Raw genomic sequence first — 8,538 nt, forward strand, 5'->3', positions numbered from 1 at the left:
CAGCTCATCAATATACGGGTGTCCTCTGCTAAACTCAAAACTGGCAGTCAATCAACCTGAAGATTCCACAAATTAATCCCACAGACTCAATCCATCTCAGCAGTTGTTTACATCATCAGGTTTCTTTCTTTTTCCCTCCTCCACCTCCCGTAGTCAATAAATTATCTCAACTGCACCCGTGGTATTTCCTCTGTGCCGCCTTCAGGTATTTGGCCATATATTTCCTTCTGCTTTATTGTTTTCGTGTTTTGACATTGATCAAAGCTACCTATGGCTGGCACGTAAACAAGAACTTGAAGAGTAAAAGGGATTTGGCAAAGCCCACTGGACTTTGCTGCAAGTTTGTTGATTATTGTACAGCATCCACAATTCAGCAACGGGAAGTCCCCATCAAATGAAAACAAATTCTCATTCCTGCCTGTTGTCATTTTTCACTGACGGGCTTTAAAAGGGGTGTGCGCACAAGGGGGTGGTGAGAGCTTTCCTGTCAGGAAAAGAAAAAAATCAGATAGCTGCTATGAAGGAGCCAAATTTGCTGCTTATTACAGTAACAATTTTTAAGTGTGCTTTTTTTAAAAAAAAAAAAGCATGAAGAAAGGGAGATTTCTTTCCCCACCCCCCTTCATATTATGAGATGTCAGCCTGAACTAAAAATTAATCGGTATGAGATAATGCTGATAATTGAATCCTAGTATAATGAGGAGCTTAGTCATAGTCAATACTGGAAGAGAAAATCCTAGGCAAGGAGACATAGACAACTTTTGTGCAGTCATCTCCTCCATATCGACAAGGGACAAGACAGTTTGAGCATATTACACCTATCCTGGTCCTACTACACTGGCTATCAGCTAGTTTCCAGGCCCAACTCAAAGTGCTGGTTTTTACCTATAGAGCCTTAAAACAGCTCAGGACCACAATATTTCATGGGCCACCTCTTTCCATAGGAAGCTACCCACACCCTGAGATTTTTCTGAGGCACTTTATCATGTGCTTCTTCCATGAGAGGTCTGGAGTGTGGCAACACAAGAACAGGCCTTTTCTACAGTGGCTCCCTGTTTGCGGAATGCTTTCCCCTTCATTGTACACCTTTAGGCACCAGGCAAATGCATTCCTCTTTAACCAGGCCTTTGTCTGATTGACATCCAATCCCCTTTTACAATGTGTCGGCGGGGATTATTGTCTTGTTTTTGTTTATATTTTTATTATGTATTTTGTATTTTTATGTTGTGAACAACCTTGAGACATGTGGGTATAGGGTGGTACAGTGGTGCCTCGCAAGACGAAATTAATCCGTTCCGCAAGTCGCTTCGTCTTGCGGTTTTTTCGTCTTGCGAAGCAAGCCCATTAGCGGCTTAGCGGCTATTAACGGCTTAGCGGCTTAGCAGCTATTAACGGCTTAGTGGCTTAGTGGCTTAGTGGCTTAGTGGCTATTAACGGCTTTGCGGCTTTAAGAAAAAGGAAACTAACTCGCAAGAACTCACAAGACATTTCGTCTTGCGAAGCAAGCCCATAGGGAAATTCGTCTTGCGGAACGACTCAAAAAATGAAGAACTCTTTCGTCTTGCGCGTTTTTCGTCTTGCAAGGCATTCGTCTTGCGAGGTACCACTGTATACAAATATAATAATAATAATAATAATAATAATAATAATAATAATAATAATAGTGACATTAGAAGCGCTCTGCAGGATTGGACAGGTCACTTGATTTACCAAGCCAGCAGAACATCAATGAAAACATTGTATAACTCAATTTTCCCCAATTACTAATGAATAGTGAGAATCATTTTATTTTATATTTTAATTCTCTTTTAACGTTTGTTTGATTGTTTACTGGTATTTTAAATGAATAGGCTATATTTTTATATATGCTGGAAGCCACCCAGAGTGGCTGGGACAACCCAGTCAGATGGGCGGGGTACAAATAATAAATTATTATTATTAGACATTATTTCAAATCACTTGGAGGTCTTTTGTTCTAGTAAACAGTATGTAAATTCTGATCATGTATTTAAAAGCATTTGTAAAACACTTAATATTTTAACTCTAAGAAGTATATGGCATAAAAACAAACAATATCATAAAAATAAAAAATACTACTTTTGCTGTGAGGATTGGGGTTACAGAAGCAGTTTCAGGAGTAATAATATTGTGCACTTTTCTCCCAAACTTAGCTCTCCAGATGCTGTTGGATTACTACTTCCATCATCCCTCTCACAAGTCATGCAAACTGTATAAATCAGGTTCATTTTGAAATTGTACATTTCCTATGAATTAATGAGGACAAATCTGCCCAGTTTAGGGCTGCCATACATCTGGGATTAAAAAAAAAATGTGTTTTTTTGTGAAAAATAAAAATAAAATAAAGCTCAACAATTTTGGGGTCTTCCTAAAAAAAGCTTTTTGAAATATGGAAACCCTAATTGTGACCTATCAGCGATCAATAGGGATAGTGGAGAATTTCATAATAATCAAATATGGATGCCAGGTCTGAAGCACTTCTCTTATTCGCCCATCAGCTGATTGGTTTCCATACATGTGCTAGAGATCTTAAAAAATACGGAATTAAAAGGGGGAGGTATCTGACAATTGCACTGTTTTCAAACCCAGGACATATTTAACTATTACTTCTTATGCAAATATTACCTTGTTGGTTGTCATTGTTTTAGAGTTACCTTCAAATCAGTTGTGCTGAAATGTGTATTCCACTGAACTCTGTTTTCCTGAGGTGATTGTGGTAACTCTTAACATTCATTGCTATGCTTCTTATCCTGTCTCTCTTTGTACATAGCTCTTCATTACATGATTTGTGCTTGATGGATGTTAAAGTAGCAATGTTTAATGCTAGCGGTTTATATATATATATAAGCAAGTAATTTTTAAACAAAAGAACAATTCTCTGAGCTTCTCAGAGTCGCAATCTCATACATCGTTGTACAAAAGCTTTGTCAACTTCACTTTTGCAAAATACTAAGGAGAAATACAGCCAGCTCTGTTCACCAAGCCTCTACATCATTTCATTGTTTCGACGGCTGAAATATAATCACAACCATGTACTTCATGTATTTCCTTTTGTCATCATCGGCGAGCATCATCTTGTTCCAGACTCATACACATGCTATAATCCAAAAAATATTGGTCAATTTTTTAAAAATAATAATTCTGATGTTCTCTCTGTATTTTGCAGCAATTGACTTTGCCAACTGTTCTTCTGCAGGTGGCCGTTCATGGCTTTGCAAGAAGAAGGGGAGGGGAGGGTGAGTAAGATGACTGAATTTGTTGCTGTGTTGCAATGGGATTTTTTTTCCCCATTGGGAATGTCTTGTTGATTATCTGTGTCACACACAGACAATGATTTTACTTTTTTTGTTTGTTTGTTTCCTACCCCAAGTAACTAAGGCTTTGGAGTGAAACTGCCTGGGGGCAATGGCTACTTGATGGTGGATAATCAATAACAGCAGCCATATTATAAATAGTGAAATACACACAGGCACAGGCACAGGGAAAGCCATTACGTAGGAAGTGATCACTCCACCATCAGCAGAATTGAAAACAACAATGTTGTTTTCGCAAACTGCCATAGTGGGCGAGATCATGCAAATTTAACAACAGTGGTCTGAGTCTGAGCACACAATCTAAAGATGAACAGGTACGGAATGGTGAACTAAATACCTAGCAATCACTACCCAACTGGAATGTTCACAAATGAAAACCATGGAAGGGGATAGCTAATAAAGACTTCTGATGTGTTTATTGTGCTCAGTCGTCAATGTTTCACAAAGACACCAACTTTCCTCCCCTCTTCCAGCCAATATACTTGGCCTCATTCGTGCGTGTTCTCAGAAAACCTGTCTTCCAATTAAGCTATTTAATGACCCAGCAGACTATCTGGAAGTCCTAAATATTAGCTGTGCCCTTGAGTTAACTTAATTACAAAAAAAAAAAAGAGTCAAGGAAATTACTTTTGCTCAAAATCTCTTCCCTTGTTTTGAAGTTTGACTTTAAATGCAACTTTTTAAAGATGGTTCAGGGGGAAGGGGAGAAGAAGAATGCAAAAAAAGTAAGATCTGGTATATCTGGCTGCCTTCCAACTCTGGAGTTCAGAACTAAATATTACTTATCAGAGGCATATTTTGGGGGGGCAGTTTAAAAGGCACTTTAAGCAAATGGACTTGGCTTAACTATAGCTAGATTGGATTGTGAGTAGGCATTGGTGTTGAAAAAGCACAAATATTAGAATTAAAAATGGCTGTGTTTGCAGAGGCGGCATAATATATACCGTATTTTTCACTCTATAGGACGCACTTTTCCCCTTCCAAAAATGAAGGGAAATGTGTGTGCGTCCTATGGAGTGAATGCAGGCTTTCGCTGAAGCTGCACCAACTCCCGCTGCGCTCGCCTGGCTTCAGGAAGCCATCTGCAACCCTTCTGAGCGCAGCGGGAGTTCCCGCTGCGCTCGGAAGGCTTGTGGATAGCTGCCTGTTCTGGGGGCCTAGGTTGGGGGAAGCTCGGGCTTCCCCACCCCCAGCCCTGAAAGCTCCGGGAGCGGCGGCAAGGTTGTGCGCAATCTTGCTGCTGCTCCTGGATCGGGGGGGGGGGGGGTAATTTTTTTTCCTCCCCCCCCCTAAAAACCAGGTGCGCCCTATGGTCCGGTTTGCCCTATGGAGTGAAAAATACGGTATTTATAAAATTTTGCAAGGCATAGAGAAAATAGAGGAAAAGCTTTTCTTCCTCTCTCATAACACTGTAACTTGTGGCTAGTCAATGAAGATGACTACTGGAAGATTCAGTACAGTCAAAAGAAAATACTTCTTTGTACAGTGCATAGTTAAACTATGGAACCACGGGAGTCCACAGGAGGCAGTGATAGTCACCAACTTGGGTGGTTTTAAAAGAGGATTAGACAAATTCATGGAGGAGAAGGCTATCAATAGCTACTGGCAATGATGGCCTCTGAATACCAGTTTCTTGGAACTGCAGTGTTCTTGTGCTTGGGTCCTGCTTGTGGGCTTCCCACAGACATCTGGTTGGTCACTGTGAGAACAGGATGCTGGATGAGTCTTGTCTTACGTTCTTAGTTATACTGTGTGCTAGCTATGTCCATAGGACAAAGCACAGCTCTCTATGTTTCTGGAGAAGCTGTGGTGCCTCAGTGTCAGACTGCAATTTGCTCCATATATTAGGGATGCAAAACCTTTTTCATTCCAAGGGCCACATTCCCTCCTGGACAGCCTTCTGAGGGCCACATGGCAGCAGTGGGTGGGGCAAGGGGCAGAAGTGGGTGGGTAACAATGGATGCAAATTTTACCTTTGAGAAGTAGGCTAGTTTGTACACAAACACACACCCTTTCTATCCTCTATTCAGACAAGTAAGAGACACTCTCAGATGCCAAGGGCACATTGCAACTAGAAAAAACCCCCAAAACATTTGGAATTTAAATCAGGGCCAATGAAGGGTGGGGGAAGGGAGTGTGGCTTGGATAGAGTACTGAAGGCCAGATGGAGGGGTCTGGAAGGCACTGTTCAAGCCTGAAGTTCCCAAAACTTGCCATAGTGCACTGCATCTGAAACTTAGTAAGAACATACCACTGAACAAGTTCCTGTACTTATATGTTGTTCTTGTATTTACATGAAAAACAGAAAAAAAAGTGGGGGGAGAAGAAAAGTTCCAAAGATTAGCTTTCTGGAATTTTGACACATAAACCCCTTCATTCTATTACAATATTTGTTCTTATTTATAATATCACGGAGATAGATCTCGGACCATCAGTAAGAAAATGAAAGTAAATGGTTTTGTGACTAGGCCAATTAAGTGTAATTTGCATAGCGAAACATGCTTTGCAATTTGTGACGATAATTAGACCTCCCGGTGTTCTCAGGTTCCCTCCAGATGTGCCCCATCTGTACTAAATGAGGAAAAGAAAGGGGGGAAGTGCAGAACTTCTTCAGCTTGTTTTGAAGTTTCAAATAGCTAATGCTTTCCCAGCAAATTTATAGCAGCACCACTGCTATGTAATTTGGATAGTGTCATTAGAAACTTTATTAGTCGCAAGTCATTATTGCTACTTGGGACTATAAGAAGGGCTATTAAGAATGAATGACCACCCAGGATAGGAAGCAATCTAATAAGTGTAACATTTCTGATTACGTTATTCCCCACTGACAAAAAATGGTATTTTCTCAATGGCTCACAACAGGTTTAATAGATACAGAGGAAAGACAGTTAGTGGGCAATAAAGTGTGAAGCAAAACATTAGCTTCAAATAAATAGCAGAATTCCTCATTCAGTTGTAATCGTCTTGGGTTTTTAAACAGCCAAGGATCCCCAGTCTATATTGTCATAACAAAGAAAGGTGTGATCAAGCCCTAGGATCGGAGGCTCCCCTCCCCCCCACCTCTTCTCCAAACAAGTTGTTTATATAGCTAAAGTAGCTTTAAAAAAAAAAAGTTTTTTCTCCCCTACAAAGAACATTTGTTTAAAAAGCAACAGACCTTGGAGAACATCCAGAAGGCAACCCATCTGCTTCTCCAGTATCAGAGGAGTTGCAGCTGCAAAACAGGATTCGTGAAGCTGGAGAAACCATAAAGTAGACTGATATTGAACAACCATGTTGGAACTGAAGCCAAGAACTGAACTTAAGACTGGAAAAATGAGAAACTGAGAGGAGTGTAATTGACAGATTTATCCCTTCCCTAAGGGTGGGTGACCTTTTTTTCCAGGCCAAGAACCACATTACCTTTTGGGCAACCTTCTAGAAGCCCGAAGTCAGAAGCAGGCACTGCTAGAGGCAAAAAGTGCATATGGTGAGAGGCAGAGCAACAACAGTAAGATAGTTACCACACATGTTTATGCATCCATCTCTGCCCTCCATCCAGTACACCAGGCTTCCTCAAACTCAGCCCTCCAGATGTTTTTGGCCTACAACTCCCACAATCCCTAGCTAGCAAGACCAGTGGTCAGGGATGATGGGAATTGTAGTCTCAAAACATCTGGAGGGCCAAGTTTGAGGAAGCCTGCAGTACACCAAGAAGCAATATAGTGGTAAGGTAAAGGTAAAGGGACCCCTGACCATTAGGTCCAGTCATGGCCGACTCTGGGGTTGCGGCGCTCATCTCGTGTTATTGGCCGAGGGAGCCGGTGTACAGCTTCCGGGTCATGTGGCCAGCATGACTAAGCCTCTTCTGGTGAACCAGAGCAGCACACGGAAACACCATTTTTCTTCCCGCTGGAGCGGTACCTATTTATCTACTTGCACTTTGACGTGCTTTTGAACTGCTAGGTTGATAGGAGCAGGGACCGAGCAACGGGAGCTCACCCCGTCACGGGGATTCGAACCGCCAACCTTCTGATCGGCAAGTTCTAGGCTCTGTGGTTTAACCCACAGCGCCACCTGTGTACCTCGGGTTAAAATTCGTTCTGGAGGTCCGTACTTAACCTGAAACAGTTCTTAACCTGAGGTACCACTTTAGCTAATGGGGCCTCCCGCTGTCGCCCCGCCACCGCCGAACGATTTCTGTTGTAATCCTGAAGCAAAGTTCTTAACCCAAGGTACTATTTCTGGGTTAGCGGAGTCTTTAACCTGAAGCGTCTGTAACCCAAGGTACCACTGTATTAGCATACAAGTACATTTTCCAGCAAGGCAAAAGCACTCAAGGACTGTGCAAATTATGGGTGTGGTTCAATTATGTGTGTGGATTGGGAGGACTTGCAAAAGCTATAGAGAGAGACCTGGAGGTTCTTATTTGCTCCCCAGCCCTGAGGTTCCCTATCCTCAGCTATGTGCTGCCTCTAGTAGGAGAGTAGTGTCTCTGAATGCCAGTAGCTGTGGATCACAACAGGGAGAGAGCTGTTGTGTTCAAGTCCTACTTGTTGACTGTCTCATTGGCCACTGTGAGGCCAGAATATGTGTCTTTGGGCAGAATATGTGAGGGCAGAATATGAGGGACTAGATGTGTCTTTGGTCAAATCCAGCAGGGTTTTTCTTTTGTTGTTAAACTTGTGTACACATGTGTACACAAACAAAAATAAATTGTTTGGTTGGGGAAATTCATTGCAAAGTTTAGAGGAGTGCAAATTCTGAAGGACAATTGTGTTTCAGTTCACATTTTGGTTTGAGTTGTAAAGATTAGAATTGGGTTTTTAAATTAAAAATTAAAACGAAATGAAATGCCTTTCTAGCTCCATTCTCAGAAAGATCCCTATTCTTAGCAAAGGCTTGAGAACCAAAACCACATGGCACCTCCTAGAAGGGAAGAATGAGCTCTGAGCCAGTGTGCCCAAGTGTCAGACTGCGAGCAGAAAGTTTTCGGTTTAAAGCTGCACTGAGACATAGTAATCAGCCACAGATAAAGTCAGGCAGTTTTCCAACCTAGCCCAGTATTGTCTTCACTGACTGGCAGGGGCTATCCAGGGTTTTAAAGAGGTGTCTCTCCCAGCCCTACCTGGAGATGTCACAGATTTACTCTTGGACTTTCTGCATGGAAAGCGGATGCTCTACTACTGAGCCATGGCCCTTCTCCTTCCTCCATCATAAAGAGCAG

Source organism: Podarcis cretensis, assembly GCF_951804945.1.
Source record: "Podarcis cretensis genome assembly, chromosome: Z".
In the NCBI taxonomy this organism is placed as follows: Eukaryota; Metazoa; Chordata; class Lepidosauria; order Squamata; family Lacertidae; genus Podarcis; species Podarcis cretensis.